This window comes from Neolamprologus multifasciatus, chromosome 11 (assembly GCF_963576455.1).
Source record: "Neolamprologus multifasciatus chromosome 11, fNeoMul1.2, whole genome shotgun sequence".
NCBI lineage: Eukaryota > Metazoa > Chordata > Actinopteri > Cichliformes > Cichlidae > Neolamprologus > Neolamprologus multifasciatus.
In genome coordinates, this window is record NC_140449.1 from 23,634,785 (window position 1) to 23,651,730 (window position 16,946).

The 16,946-nt window shown below is 40.4% G+C and overlaps 1 protein-coding gene and 1 long non-coding RNA gene across 2 annotated transcripts in view; both read left to right on the plus strand.

Annotated features, from left to right (window-relative positions):
* erfl3 (Ets2 repressor factor like 3) overlaps positions 1-16,946 on the plus strand; it is a 63,488-nt gene that overhangs the window by 8,773 nt on the left and 37,769 nt on the right. The gene's annotated exons all lie outside the window — the stretch shown is intronic.
* LOC146508520 (uncharacterized) lies at positions 729-15,541 on the plus strand. The gene is made up of 2 exons (XR_014876888.1): positions 729-6,292; positions 6,691-15,541. It is a non-coding gene; the product is annotated as an uncharacterized LOC146508520 (long non-coding RNA).

The following is a 16,946-nucleotide window of genomic DNA, read 5'->3' on the forward strand; positions in this document are numbered from 1 at the left end:
TAGGCTTCACATAAACAACGTCATGAATTCACTCTGACTTTTATTGTTTTGCTTCGACCACGATGCACAGCTCTCTCTCGCATGCTTGCTCTCTTGCGCGCTCTCTCTCCCTCTCTCTCTCTGTACTGTTTTCTGCATTATTCGCTTGCTTGTTACGCACAAGTTGTTTACAGCGCTGTCGGCCAACGTTTTTTTTTTTTTTTCGTTTTATATACTTCCGAAAATAAAACCTAATTTCTGCCGTTCAATACCGAACAAATTTAAACTTTTTAAAATTATGCAAAATGCAAAACGCTTAGCCTTGTCTCTAATAAAACCGCTGTAACTTCAGAGGTAATGTTCATGTGTTGATTAATGGTTTTCTTTCGTTTTTGATCTACTGCAGAAAATTTTTATAAAATCCCAGAACAGGAAAATCACCTTCATGTTTTTCTGTGTTTTATCCTCAGCTACTTTGACACAAAGGCCTCTGCTGTGATGCTCACACCTTTGATAAAGTCTTGGTGTGTCAGCTTCCTTTTTATAGATACAAAAATATGTAAATGTACTGATCTGAATTATAATATTTCTGACTGTCAAAATTTCCCAGATTCAAATCAAAGTGAATCGAATCGAATTAAATCGAATCGAATCGAACTAAATCGAATCGTGGATCGAATCGATTCGGGACCCTGTGAATCGGAATTGAATCGATTCTAGAAATCAGTGACGATACCCAGCCCTAGTGAGAAAGTACCTCGTGCTGTGCACGACATTTGAGAAAGAGCAGATTTCCACAATGTCTTGGCCTGATTCTAATGTGTGAAAAAGCTTGTGTGTAAGTGTGGCACAGACTGGACTGTACCACTGTCCTCTGATTCAGGGAGGTGCTGAGTAGAGCTCCTAACCCCTCTCTAACCTCTTAAGTCCAGTGCAGTCAGCAGACACTCCCTGCAGAAAGGCAGCAGTGTTTGAATAGTTCCCCTGGCTATTTTTATCTGGGAATCTGCCTCTGTGCTGGACCCAGGGAGCAGGGGTAGAGGGCAAATATCTGATCTAATTCTGGATGATGGGAAGTCACCAAAAGGACTTCTGTGCCACTTGCAGTGCTGATGCTGTGTGTGTGTGTGTGTGTGTGTGTGTGTGTGTGTGTGTGTGTGTGTGTGTGTGTGCCCATGCCTGTTTGGTTGGCTGTCAGCCGGGTTTTGAAATGCTGTCTGGCGCCAAGTTAAACTTTCTCTCTTGTCACCCTCCTCCTCCTCCTCTACCAACCAACCTTTCCCTTCCCCCTTCCTCCCTCTTTTTTCCTCGCCTCTCCTTCCTTCCCTTCACCCCATGTAAGGAATGCAAGATCAAATTTAGAGTTTTCTTTTCAACCAGTCTTTCCTCTATCTCCTGTCTGTCTGTTTGCTCTGCTGGCTCTCTCTGTCTTCCTCCATGTTCAGACCTGTTCTGCTTTGTACGTCAGAGCTTATTTTGCACTTTGAGCCAACTCATCATAGAGTAAGCATGTGAGCGGGAAAGTTATGTGTATTTTGACAGCAAGAGTTTAGCCGTAGGTAAACATTGTGCATTTGAATGGAATAAAAACTGCTCTTAATAGAAAGATTTCCTCTGTGTGAGCATTGTTAATTATATTTCAGATTTTTAACCCTCTCGAGGCAGGCGTTGCCGATTTGCAACAGTTAAAAACTAACTACCTGATTACCCCACATACATATTTTATGAGGTTTTTTTTTACTCAGAAGTACCACTGCAGGACTTGGTTGTGCATTAGCAACAAAAAGTTTAATTTGAGCCTGAGAGGGTTAACACTGTGAGCACAGGCAAATAGTTCACATTAGAAGCCGCGCTTTTTGCAGGTGTGTACATGCAAACACCCCATAATTGCTAGGCAAATGTATCCGGTAATAGTGGCAAGATCTTTTTGTGGCACGAGGCTATCTTTTATCAGCAGTTTCTGTTTAATCTGATGTTGTCTTTTAGACAACTTTCTCTTATGGACAAGATTTAGAAACACAATGATTCACTGTATCAGACAAAAATTAGACCCATTAATGCTAATATACCCTAAATCAAAGGACTGCTGCTGAATTCCACTCTTTAGCCTGACTTCTGACTTTTCAGCCAGATGGGGTCACTCTGTAAAGTGTGTGTATGTCCAGGAGAGAGAGAGAAAGAGAATGTTTTCATTTCGAACAGACACACATGCACATGTCCCTGTAGGGGAGTAAAACCTTTTTAGGCATCGATTGACCCTCCCATCCCACCATCCTCTCTTCCCTCTCACTTTCATTTCTGTGTCACCAATCCATGGGTTAATACCCCAGTGGCAGCTCCACTTCCATTAGCTTTCTCCTCCTCTCTCCTGCTTCATGTCACCCTACACTGTCTCTTTTTCTTTCACTGGACACCACTGATTTACCAGATAAGTAGATACAGCTCAGCTGTCTGCCAACATGGCTCGTGAAATATATAAAAACTGTCTGTCACGGTCAAAATGTATCTGAAATAGGTTGTGACTGATGTTCACCTTCATGAATCAGCCTGAAAATTCAAAGAAGAAGCTCAAAGTCAAGTCCAAGTTAAACACATATGTTGTACACATAAACACACGCACAGTACTGAATTTCTCCCAAGATGTGTGAGCAGAATAAAATGTGTTGGATTTCGCTCTCGGCTGGAGAGAAATCGGACTTTTTCTGCCCACCTTCTTAAATGTTCATGAGACTTCCTCGCTGCAGGACACTGGCTTTTTCTGGGCTCTCCAGGTGTGTGTTTTGTGTGTCTGGTCCTCCGCCTGTGTATCTGTGTAGGCCAGCCTAAAAGAAACTGAATAATACATTGGATCATTGGAAAGGTATTTATAGGAAAGCAGAATGATAAAACTTTAATGATGGAGATGACCATCAGTGCTGCACACACACACACACACACACACACACACACACACACACACACACACACACACACACACACACACACACACACACACACACACACACACACACACACACACACATACACAGAGATTCATCACACATTTCCCAGGGGGTTTGTCCATAAGTGTGTGCTAGCCAGTCTTATATGGTCTACCACTCTCCACTCTTTAAGCGACCCAAACATACACTCAAACTTTTTAGATAGTTGCGCTGTTGGTTAGTTGACATTTGAGTGAATTATTAATGCTGGAGAAGCATCACAGTTACTCAAGAACAGTGATTTTTCTTTTTTTAAATTCCAATTTATATAATTTTAACAGCACTGTTGTGCAAGACAGCCACTTGGAAAACCTTATTTTTATTAACATTAAGCTGCACTGCTGAGCAGACACGTGCATGTGACTGCCTCTTGCCAATGCAGGTATGCTCTTATAGACTTAGCATTGACCTGAGAAGTGAGGTGCACATTCTCTACTTTACAGAGGTTTATGCTACATCAGTTTTTCAGTTACCTTGTAGTTAGTGTTGTCTAGTATGACCAGAAATATGTATAACTATGTATATATTTTTTCACACTCTGGGGTTTGATGCTATATTATTTTTTCTTAAGTGAGTCTTTATAAATGTTTACAGTGGCTGATTCCTATGTCAAGAGTATATAGAATATACTTTATATGGAGATTTTAATCCATTCATCCATATTCTTAACTGCTTACCATGTCAGGATCACGGGAGAGGGCTTGAAATTATCCTAGCTGTCATTGAGTAAGAGTCAATGCACGCCCTGAACAGGTCACTAGTCTGTCATAAGGCTAAAGGTGCCAATATACCCTCTGCAGTTGTCGCTTTGCTCACTGCCACTCTGTCATCATACAGATGCAGTCATTTATGCCTGCTGTTAAGGTGGAAGAAGCTGCTTCTGGGATTAAAAGACAAAAGAAAAAGGAGGAGCTTCCTGCTGTGAGCGCCCTTCACAGAAGCGGTCTCATTTTTAAAATTTGTGAACAGCAGACACAGCTACTTTCTCAGTTACAAGTTCTTTTAGAGCTGCTCTGGTTGCTTTTCTTCATCTGAATTTTGTAGAGTCCCTTGTTCTTATCATATTGTTATACTACCTGGTTAGTTAGGATTATGTGTGCCTTGATGTCCCGTTGAAGAGAATTAGCTGAGGAATTTTAGAAGTTTTAAATAATACTGTTTTGATACTTTTCACTGCTCTGCTGGTGGCCAGTACATTTAACTGCCTTGACAAAACCACAACAAGCATTTTGTCTATTCATGAGTATAGAGTTTAAATAATGATTGCCTAATGCAATTTTTATCTTTAATTTACAAATATCCAGAAGGATTGAAACGTTTAAATACGATTCCTTTGGTATATACTGCAAAATAGTTAGTATTTCATTCGTACAAATCTTAATTTAGTAATAATCTATTATTTAACAATACCAAAGTTTTAAATTTAAAAGTTTTAAATTTGTGGTTAACTGTTAAGCAGCAGGCTCAGCTCTCAATATCTGTATTCTGTGTGTGCTGCAGCACCTCCATACAGTAGTCCTGCCCTAGGTCACAATAGTTTTATGCACGTCCATTTTTAGCATCAGATGTGGCCCAGGGAAATTACGTAACAGGCATGCAGTTGCATGCGGGTGGGCGTACACACATACTATACTAATACTGTACATATACGCAGTGATTGTTGGTTTAGCAGATTAAAGGTTTTGAGAACAGTGAGCTAGATCCCCTGACCAGTCACAGGATGAGAGGGAAAATGAAAGTAGGGAAGAATGGATCAAAAGCAGCAGAGGGATTTTTAAAACTTCAAAGAATGCAGTAAAAGGCAATGAGCTAAACAGGGGCTACCACTGGTTTGAAGGTAGATAATAATGTGGGCTAAAGGTGCTTCATCTTCAGTAAGAGATCATTAAGAGAATGATGTGGGAATTCAAGCAAGCTACATGTGTGACTAATTAAAAGCTAATCTACCTTCAAGTGTTGGGACCTTAGTTATTGGCCATATCACATTAATAACAGTAATAACTTGAGCAATGGCAACATAAATCTTGAGCACCAAATCAATGTTGTGGATGTAGTCAAGCAGATTTTATTTGCATGTTCTCAGTAGCATTTCATGTCTGGTTTACAGCTGCTAGCATGTGCATTTGTGGTAAATAGTAATGCTTTGTATACATGTTGCCTTGGAAACAAGACCTAAGTGCAGCATCAACAGCTTGCTGAGAGATGCCAATCAAAATATTACACTCATGACTGCAGGCTAGAGAAAGAGCGTAGAAAATGAATTAGAGGTGCTGTTACTGTAAATTAAGTGAACTGCTTTTACCCGTACTCACACTAGGGTCTTTGTAGTCTCATACATTTTCTCCAGCTAGCCCCCAGCAAGTATCCTCACCGTGAGTGTAGGCGTCATGTTAGTAGGTTTATTGTGTTCGTCTGGCCCAGGAATTAGCCAGGGTCTGTGCGAAGGTACACTCTTTCCCTTAGGTTAGTTGTGAGTGGAGGCAGAGTGCAGAGGTGTGTGTGGGAACGTGGGATCCGTGCATGCGTGTGACTCACTGATGTCGGTGTTTTGAAGTAAACTTGTTTGCAGGAATGAACTGATTGTGAATTTCTTGGCTGTTACAGATTTGTCTAATAGCCTTAATGATACAAGAACAACAATAATAATAATGATAATACACTTTATTTGTGTAATGTAATTACACAATACTTCACAGACCACAATTAATTAATGATAATAAAAAATACAATACACTCGTACAAAATATAAAGATTTAAAACCTGAACAAACAGCGTGATTAATATAAGAGGTAGAATAAACAACTAGAATGACAAGAAAGAAAGAAAGACTAGCCTAAGGATGAAAACAGATTAACTGTAAGATTTTTTTCTGTAAATTTAAATTCTGATGAGTGATTTGAAAGTAGATGATTTTGCTAAACTGATTTGTTTTCTCTTTGCTTATGTTCATTTTGTTTTTATTTTCATTTTTCAAAATATTATTTTTTCATACTTGAAAATGCTGTTTTTTAACATTTCGCCAGAGCAGAAGTCATATGACACAACAGAAAAATATCAGCCATGGACATTGTATAATACCATCTATTTTCAAAATTGGTTAATACTAATATTTGGCTATTAATTTGTGAAAGTTTTAGTTATAATTGGATTGCCAGCACTGGATCTATATTGCTTAACAAATCCCTGCGTTCACATTTTCTGTGGCTTCTGTAGATGTCACTGTGTTAGAGGTGTCACATAGAGCACTTTAGAGACCTTAGAGGAGTTAACAATATAAACCTGACATCGTCAGCATAGAAAGTATCCACCGATAAGCTAAACAAAGTGTTATAGTTTCCGCATCCAAGAGTGTGCTAGATTTGGGTCATAGACAGTATAAAAGATGGATGCAGTGACCGCGATGTCACCCACTGGTTTGTGAAGTCCTCTTTTGAAGCCTTTGAGATGAGCTTTTCTGCCTGGATGTGAACAGGAAAGTTTGACTATAAAACCCCTTTTTCATTGGCTAATGACTTATGATTGATCCTCAACCAGTGAGCAAGATACTAATCCTTCTTTTTGACACATGGGGTGACCATAGATAGATTTGAGTTTTTATTCTGTATGAATGAGCCACTGCTGAGTGACTTCTGGTCCTACAGAGGTTTATGGGCCTTCTGTAGGACCACAAATCTTTTTGCTACCACAGCGGTTGCCATCTGGTGGCCTTCGGAACGAATGTAGCTTTAAGCACTTCGTTAGTTTCATTTTCCCATCCAGAAAGCTCTGTGTGGTTTTTTTTGTGTCTATGGTTCAGGTCCAATTGATGTAAAGTTTGTCATCAGATGGTGACTAGCAATATTTTGCCCCAGTATGGGATTATTTGCTTCAAGTTGACTTGTGACTTGTGCAGCTGTTTTCAGGTGTCACATATAAAGCGATTCACTCATCACGCATCACTCTGTAGCTTATGGCTGGTCACCAGCAAAAATTGCAGGCTCGCGTGGTTGAGATATCCCTCTAAACTTTTTACTAGCTTTTAAACAATCGCAGTTATTTCCCTCGGGTTATTCATATTTTATAACACAGAGACTGTGTAAATACATTGAGTTTGGTCTGTTGTATGCTGTGGAGGTGTAACCAGAAGCCAGTGCAGCTGTCGCTTCTTGGGAAACCCCCAGTGCCACCTTACAGCCTGGATGGATGATTAGAGCCATTTGAGCGCTCAGGACAATAGATTTCATGTACAATATGTGAATTCAGGTCTGGGTGCGTGACATGTAACTGAGAGGTATCACCACTGTATGCTCACACTCTCATCCCTACACCCACAAACACGCCACATACAAGCACAAACAGGGAGGTTACGCCTCATGTTATGAGTCCTACCGAGCGAAGGTAATCGGTGTGTGTACACTCAGCTCTTACATAACAGTATACTAACTGACGGGAGAAAGTTCATTGTGCTCTCTTTCTCTCTTCCAATCAGTCTTTTATCTCTGTGAACTTCCTTCCTTCCCCATCGCTCATTCATTTCTCGTTTTTCACTTCCTTCCTCCTATAGTCTTCTTTCTGTGTCTCCTCACACCTGTGATTTTTTTTTTTAAATTTGCAGTTTGCCAAGGAAAAAAAAACATGTACAAATCTTGAAACATCCACTAATAAGTATATCTATTGTAGCTGGTTTTCTCATCACCAGTGTATGAAGTGGGTAAGCTCACTGTTGATAAATATTTATAACAATTTTTCTGGCGGAAGTAGAACATTTACTTTATTATGTATGAATAACATGCGACTTTATCATGCTGTCCAGACCCGGTCCTTGTTCTAACACCCACTTTCTGCTGTCATTCTGGCTCGTATTTGTGTTAAAGCTTTTAATAAATGTTCCTTCGAATGACTTTCCTGTCCCCGTGTAACCTGTCAACAAGTTGTAAATTAGAGAGCAGGAGCAGTAAACAAAACTACTTCGAGTAAATGGTAACTGACATGGAATTGTTTTCAATTAATTCACCCCACATATCCCAGTTCTAAATACACCATCCAGTTAGCAATAATTTTATTTGCATTGTATCAGCTGCCTTGCTGGATGATAAGCTATCAGCTAAATCAAGATTTCTTGTGTTGATAATATTATAATGTGGAATCCAAGCAGCTTCTAAACAACACCAGGATAGAGGGTTTAGTGTCAGGATTAGATGTTTACTTCAGTGCATTTAGAGAGAGAAGAGCACTTGATTAAATTAGTGTAGGACCACAGGGCAAGCAGGATATCACAGTGACAGCACATTTTACCAACACTTCACAGCCTGTCGCACTTTAGTTAACTTACCATTGATTGAATATTAATTTTTTCCCCAGGGGTGCACAAACAGATGATGTAATTGCATTTGATCTTTGTTTCGGTACGTTGTAACATTACCAACTGGTGATAGTGTGACAGTGTTGCTCTATGATTTCAAAGACCAGGCAGAGACTTTTCTGAAATGTTATAAATCATGTAAATACAACAATGTAATGGAACTTTACTAACCTGTCTATAACGTATCATATATCAGGGTAGATATTTATCTTGGTGTGAATAACCTTTTGCTCGCAAATAATCAAAGACACTTTTGACAAAGAGCCGGTGTTTGATTATACATCTTTGCTTCCCCTTAAAGAAAAATATTATTAATTAACACAATCATCATTATTGGTATCAAAGTCTCACCATCAGTGCATTTCAGGTGATAATTTAAATTGAACATAATAAATACAACCCTTTTATGTCACAGTAATGATATCTTCTAACTTCTGCAGCACTTCAGTAACCATTATTCACATATTATCTGTTTTACAATTTAAGCAGTGGGATAGTGTTACTTCCACTGCATTCACTATCCCTGCCTCTCTGCGTTGGTCTGACAGCCCAGCTGAATCACACTGTAGGTTGAATGGGGAACACAATCCCATGTGTCACTCAGGAAGGCCTTAATGAAACCAAGTATAAGTCTGAGATTGACCTTACATTATGCATTAGTCTGGTTTTGTGTGCTGTTGGTGCAAAGGATGTGCAAGACTGAAGAGGACTGCTCTCTGCCAGTGCAGGGCAGCTGTGTGCTTACAGCTGAGCTCATTGCGTAGCAGTGTAGATCAGCTGCTATTGTTTAGAAGGGTGGCTGGAACCATATAGTACAGTAGGGTACATATTTCAGGCTACAATGGACCTTGGTCATCTGCTCTTATCACAGCTCTGTCTCTTTATCTCTTTCTCTCCTGCTCTTCATCTCTCTATTTTGCTCTTCTCTCAAGTTACATCATCATCAGCCTTTCTCTCTCTGTCTCGCTTTTTCTCTCTCTCTCTTACTCTTGCATAACGTCCAGCTTTATTTGCTCCAGCTGAGGTTTCTAATCTTTCCCATGAGGCAGAACGCGAGAGCAAACCAGGAGAGGAGAGGAGCCGACCGAGACAACCTTTTTAACCTGCCTGTGTGCACTGCCACATTAACTCAATCACCCCACCAATTAATCTGGTGCAGGGCTTTCTTTACCTGCACCACCAAAACAGTGTTTAAAGCGCATGTATGCGTGTGTGTGCACACCCCTGTGGTTGGTAGGATTGCGCTCTCTTCATTTATGCCTTCGGTCTGTCACATCAAGTATGTCTGTGTGCTTCAGTGTAGGGGTTGCGTTGCCTCTCTTGGCAGCCCAGTGCTAAGAGGGGCATAAGTAGTGATTATCTGCACACCATGCAACAGGAGCAGACACTCGTTTGTCCAACCCTGGGAAGACCCCAATTAAGTGCACGCTCCAGCATTGTGGGGCAGATATGCTCATATCAGTGAGATCATGCACTGACTTAGCGCGTGTGTGCTTGTTGCAACTGCAAATACACCATGCAGAGCAATGTTCACTGAAGTAAAGTTTCCTTCTCTGATTTCTCCAAATCTCTTGCACACACATACACAGAGCCAGAAAGACGGTATGCTGGCTGGCTGACTTGCTGGCTGGCAGCGGTGTCTGTGCGAGGTGAGTGTTACGTAAGGCTGATCAACACTACTTAATCAGCTTTAGGAGACATGCTTAACAAGCTGACCAAATGGGTTGGGGTTAGAGGACGAGAAAGAGACTGGAGGAGGTGAAGGTGGGGGATGGGGGAGGGGATCAAGACGAGGGCAAGGGCATAAGAAAATCGCTTGACAGAAGACAGGCGCAAGTTAGCGTAGGGCAGAAACTGTGAAGGGAAGAGGAGAAAGTGGTGACAGGCGGTGACACTGCATGTGTCTCTTGTCCCTGTTTACGATGGGATAAGCGCACACACATAAACACGCTGCGCTCTGCCCTCTGTGTCCCCCTCGCAGCCCACTGTGACGCACAGCGGTGACTGCCAGGATCCTGTATGTGTGAGTGCTGTGTGCATTTGCAGGCCGGTGAGTGCCTGTCAGTGTTTTCTCTTTCTGGACATTTGCTGTCTCCATTCTAGGTGATGAAGTACAGGACCACGTCAGACCACACTACTCGAGACAATACAAGTCTTTGTTTGTGCCACTTGCAGCCTTTGGTTGCAGCAAACCCAATAAATGTTAATTTCATGAACCAGCCAGAATTTGTTGTTGCAGCTCCATTGATTCAACACCTAAACACCAGATTTACAGCGTTTACATAGCAATGCACCGTTCCACCTGCTTCCAATCAAATAACCTTGCTTTTTGTGTCTTCTGGTACCATGTACCAATACAATGTCAGTGTTAAATTATAAATGTGTATCCTCACTGTGAGGATGTTAGGAATAATTTCAGTAAACACAAAAAGAAAAGTTTTTGGTGTTTCAGATGCGAACCTACACACTGTTGACCCTTTGATGTTACTTTAGCTGCTGACGTCACATAACATAAGTCGCAGTAAACACAGAACAACAGATCGGATGTTGTCGCCTAATCTAATCCAACCCCCTGAGCCAGCTTTTTTTCACCATTCGGAGAAAATAAAAATCAGTCCAGAATTTGTGTTATTAACTCACATTTTGAAGTTACATATGTCAAAATTGTAACTTACTAGCTAAAACCCCTGAGGAAATATCTCAAAATTAAGAAAATATGTCAAACGTTTGAGATAAAAACCTGGATGGCAATAGTTTTTTTTTATGTACAAATGTATCAGTGTCCCTAACCTCCCATTATAACATAACATTGCAGTCTGTATTCCAGCAGACAGCATGATAAATGTTGAATTTACTGAATCAGCCAGCATTTGTTGTTGTCACTCTCGTGACTCAGCGCTATAAACACAAAGGAAAAGGATAATTTTACAAGGACCAAGCTTTTGCAAAAACAAAACAGTGTTAATGAGATATTTGTTATTTATTGTCAAATATAGACAAAAGTTTTAAACTTAAACTCAACTTCTGTAACTCTAGCAAATGAAGCTGGAGGCTAATTTAAAACAGCATTAAGAAGCCTTATCACCTCTTATCCTGCTCCTGTAAAAAGAAATGTGAGCATCCTTTGTTTGGCTCCTGTGGCCAGCATTCCAAAACTAAACGTTGTGTGTCCTCACTCTGTCTTTTGTTATAGACTACAAATTATTCCCATTTGGATGATTTCTGGTCATTTGGGTAAATGCTGTTTTTGAGCTCTACGCCGTTACATTTGTCCGCTTGTCTCCGTAAATCAAGCAAAATTATGATGCTTTGTTTATTTCACATCCTCTCTACTTGTGAAGGCAGTTTGTTTCTGTTATGGTTCACCACTGCCGAGTGACTGTAGAGGGAAACCCTGTAAATCTAATTGTATATCAGTCACGATGAACGTTTTGTTCTGGTTGGGACGCTGACTCTGTCTTTATCTTGGTTTCTTTTATACCTTTCCTTTTATTTGCTTTTCAGCACCCATTCCACCGCCTCTCCCTTTTTCTCTTTCTCTCTCTCCCTTTGACCTTTTACCAGTTTCCTTTCTGTCTCCTCTCAATCCCAAACACACACACACACACACACACACACTCACACATCTTAAAGAATGACTAGCAGATGTGGACAGAACCTTTTCCTTCATCTAAAATTAGCTGCAATAGAAGAATGGCAGGAAAGCACACAGGTTTGGATACATAAGCAAGAGGGGTGTGTTAGTCAGGGATTGGGGGACTGATGGAGGAATAGACTAGAAGTGGAGGAAGGAATTGCTTGATGGGACCTAGTGAAGTAGTGTGTATTTTTGGTGCTGTTCACACACATTGCTGACGCACAGGAACCACTGAGGGCACAAAGTCTATTAGCGTCAGAGGCATTGAATGTTCATGTATTTCTGTGTAATACCCACTGTTTGGTATTGTTGTAGGTGTGACAAAACTGAAAGCCTTAAGGAGCAGTAATACAAGTGATTCTCTTGAGTGCTGCTTTAAACACTTTGTCTGTTATGTAATGTATTTGATTCCACATAGCTCCATGAAGGTAATTTAAAGGTGCTTTTGTCATAGTTCTTATAACTGTTGAAACTTTTTTTGTGCGTCTGGACTGCCAGACTTGAGGAGGATGGCAGTAGAAATCAGTTTTCAGGGTCTTTTATAGTTACTGTATTAGTGTGGTTAATCTCCCACTGCAGTGACATAAGTGACTGGTGGAGGATATGAATGCAGCAGTGCCAACTGAAAAACCTGCGTAAACAAGCTGATAAAAAATAAATAAGAGGGAAAATAACTTCAGGGTCTGAAAAGTAAAGCCTGTGGGGAAATGTTTTAAACCTGCATTCTTATTAAATATCTCTCTAGTTGCAAATAGAAGTCAGGTTATTCTCCCTCGGCTTTGTGTTCTCCAATCTCAGTAAATATTTGGCTGAAGAGTTTACGGTTTTTATCACTAGTTTCAAGTACAAAGCCTGGTCCATCCATAAAGCAGCTGATCGTTGGTCGCTATTAGAAATTTCAAAAGTTTAACTCTGCATCCACCCACATTCCATGTTGCTACACTTTACTTGTCGCTACAAGTTGCTTAATGTCATTGCCTTCCTGTGATCACTGGGCCCTACATTGCTGCTAGTCTCGTAAAAGAGTTTCCAGGTCTCAAAAGGGAAGCCTTTTGGGAAGTATCTTAAAATTGCATTGCTTATAGTAATTAGTAGGGTGTGACCCCTCTGGCTACAGAAAGAAGAAGTTGTAAAGACGTCCACCCTCAGCTTCCTAGGTCTATGACCTCAGTAACGTTTAGTAATGTTTTACTATTGAGTTTGTGGCCACAGTTTTAAGTCATAGAGAAAACAATACAGTGTTCATTTTATAAATTTTGGCCCCCATCAGAGTAAAAAAAGTGATAAAGATTGGGGTATCGTTTTGGGCAGGGGTTGTCAATAAATCTTCCCAAGGAGGCACATGAGAAAAAGTGGGACTGCTTTGGAGGGCCGCTCCAATAATCTAAACTCAGTTCTGCTTAATATTAATTTTTATCTCTTCATAAGCTGTGGCCCCCTGGGAAAATGAATTGCCCACCCCTGATTTAGGCCATAATTGATGACTTGCTAGCGAGTGTCCTCAGTTTCTCTCAGAGTAATGAACTGCTGGTAAAGTCTTTACTGAGTCCACATGTGCAAGGAATTAAATTTAGTCTTAGTCTTGTATACCAATCTTCGGGTGTACAAGACTAAGAAGGTATGTACTTTGAGGTTCCCAATGGGTAGTTACCCCAGGGAGATGCCACAACTACAGAGTCCAAAAGCACCTTTTGTAACAAAAGTAACTTTTGTAACATTATAATAGAAAGTATCTTATATTTGTCATAAAGGAATTTGAATTAAGCATGTGATGACCCTAATTTTGATCAACTCCGCACTGCTACTCCATTGTAATTAGCTAAGCGGGATAATTATGTTCAGTGTTTTTCTCTCACTGTCATCATGATGCAGTTCACCAGTCAAATCTACCATCCCTAATTTTTAGCCATTTATTAGCACCTTGGAAGCAGGATGTTGTACTCTGCTACAAATATGTTCTCTTCCAAGAAGCAGAAAGGTGTTAAGAACAACAACGCTGGTTGGCAAGCTTCCTGTGTTCCCTGTTCACTCAGCACCCAAGGGCCTGTTTAAAATACCAGGCCGCCAGCCCTGTGCTTCACCCTCAGGTTTATCTCTCCCCTGTTGAAAGTCTGCATGGGAGCGCTCATCAGTGTGCACGTGTAGGGCAGGGATATTTTGACCGTGGTCACCAAGTGATGCTTTGATATTTTCTGCACACAGTCACACACATTTGTAGAAACTCCAGGTTAGCACGTGTGCGTGTGTTTGTTTGTATCCTACTACTCACTGTGAATGCTCACTACCATCTGCACAGTTAGCAGCACCAGAGGAGTGAGAAAAACACGATTCCCAGGGGCCAGTTACCTATTCAACTCTCACCTCCAATCTGAACAACAGCACCCAGCTCATAACAAACACGCACAGACATAATACATCCCCAGGTATTCTATTTGGGAAGATCTTTATTTTCTTCTTTTGCTCATTCGTCAGGATTTAAAAGTTTATCTGACTTCATACGAAACATGCAAAATAAAATTAATGATTTATCTGCACATGCATTGTAAGGAGATTATGAAGTCTAAGTGTAGGAGTAGTTAGAAACTTATGGAAGTGATAAAAGGGCTCGTTCAAGTTTTACACAGCCGAGTGGTTTACTAAAGGTTGAAATATGTAGAAACAGAATGTGTCTGGAAACCATATGTGGCTCCTTCTCTCTTTGTAATGATACACTGGTCAAAAGTATCAGGAAAATGCACAGATTTCTGTTTTGATCAGTTGTGTTGCAAAGTCAACCCTAAAAGCCTATTTTGAGCAGAAGAATTAACAAAAATATACGGGACAGTGTGCATCCCGAGAATATTACAGAGACACATGGCACAGATCATAATTGCGTGATTTCCATGCAATACAGACTAGTATCAGAATAAAATATGAGTCTGTGAGCTTCAAATATATCCGTAGTATTTGCCAACTGACAGCAACATTAGGAGGTTGGCAAACTATGACAGGGTTTAAGAAATAATCTTTTCTTCACTTATATATAATATATATAAGATCCATTAGTACCCTGAGAACAAAATGGAATAAAGAAAGCACACGAGGACCATGCATTTCATTCTCAATAGATACATTAGCTTTCATCTGTTCAGAAGCAGGAGCCAGATGATTCGTCCCTGCAGTGAAAGCATTGCTCTGTTTAGTAGGAAACATAAAGATGGCATTTCTGCTACAGAGCACCATGTTTGTTGTACTACTAAAACTTATTTTAAGTGATTCTAAATTCCTTTTTCAGCAAATGTTGAATTTTTTTCCTACAAGTTTAAATAATTTGTTTAATTCATCCACATCCAGTCGAAGAGTATTTAAGGAAGTTGGTGGTAGAAGTTGATGGATGATTCCCACACTGTCTTTTTGGCTCGCTCGCGTGACTGAATTGCAGCGATCAATCAATTCTCCTTAACTGTCACAACCTGTTGCAAGAACGTCACGTCACATGATGTGGTTGTTTACTTAGTTGGTAGCTGGACTGTAGGAAATGAAAGTTTTTCTGCCAGCACACAAATGACAGCACTTTTCCTAGAACGGTTCTTCTAGGTTTAAGCCCAACTTGGGCGGGGCAATTTTATATCACGATAACTATATATATATATATATCACGATATACCACCTGACCTGTGGTCATCTGGAAAGTACGCAGTCTGTAAACAGCGAGCGCAGAGGGTCCAGTCTTTGTTACTGAAATGGATGGTTACGCTCATGTAGGGCTGCGTATCTCTGCTTGTCCATAGGTCAGTCGTCAAGGGATAATGCACGACACTGCAAACATCCATCTCTACTTTGGCCCGGCATGCGTCATATAAGCGAGGCAACTCGACTTTACTGAAGTGCTTACAACCGGGGATAACGTACCCCGGATCCAAAACTTTGATGAGGTCACGAAAGCTGTCCTTCTCAACTACATAAACAGGGGCCATGCCTTTATAAATGTAACGTGAGATGGCTCCTGTGATTTGCTTATGGCGCTGGGGCATTTTTTCATACGGCGTGCCTTGTGCAAAAGACTGCTGTATCTTCAGCTGGTATAGTTTTTCTTTTCCCAACTTGCTCCCATCGTTCCACAACTTGGTTTACCTTGGATTTTTCTGCATTCTTAAGTTTTCTTTTTTGTCTTCTGTAGGTGATAGAAGAGATTTGTTGTGTTGTCATCGGGGGCAGGAGTAGTTTTACAGCATAGCTTGCAAATGGGCGTCTTATGCTCTGTGTTGGTGCTGTTGAACCCAAAATGTAACCAAATCACAGACATACCCCCTCTTTTCGGTAAAAGTGCTTCTTCTTGGGCTGCCTGTATAGCTGTCTCTCCCTGTTGCATGTCCAGGCATGAAACTGCAACCTGTCGCACGTCCATCATTTTGAGTTACTGTAAAGCATGTCGCAAATCCGGGTGCACGCAAAGCAGTGCCATGTCGCAAAACCACAAGATTGAGTTTCTTTGTGAAAAATATCATTTTTTATACTTTATTTTCTCTTGCATAAAGTTAAGAGCATGTATAGTGAGAAGACAACAACAATGTAGCATATGACACAACTTTATGCTGTTTTTGTTTTTGTTTTTTTCCCTGGTTGAGTGAGACTTTCAGTGTTCTTTACTCTTTATAGAACTCCAAAACTAAGCTGTGTAAAAGATAAGTGGACAAATCTGTGGGACTCAACTATTTTGTCAAAGCTGAATTTTATGTCTTCATCCATCAGGAAACATTCAGCAAAATACACTAATTTTTGGTTTACTACACACAACTTATTAAAGACTAGTGCCTTTAGGTTTAATTAAAGAATTTAACTCCAGTCAAGCCTGATTTTCTTCAACACCTTCAGACAGAATCCGCATGCACATAAGTAGTAGATTTCAGAGGCAAAACACTAAACTTTTAAATATCTGCCTATTTAAAAGCATACAAATAATCAAATAGTTGGGTCCACCTCTACTGAACCTTTTATCTGAAAAACTATGAATACCCAAGACATCTTA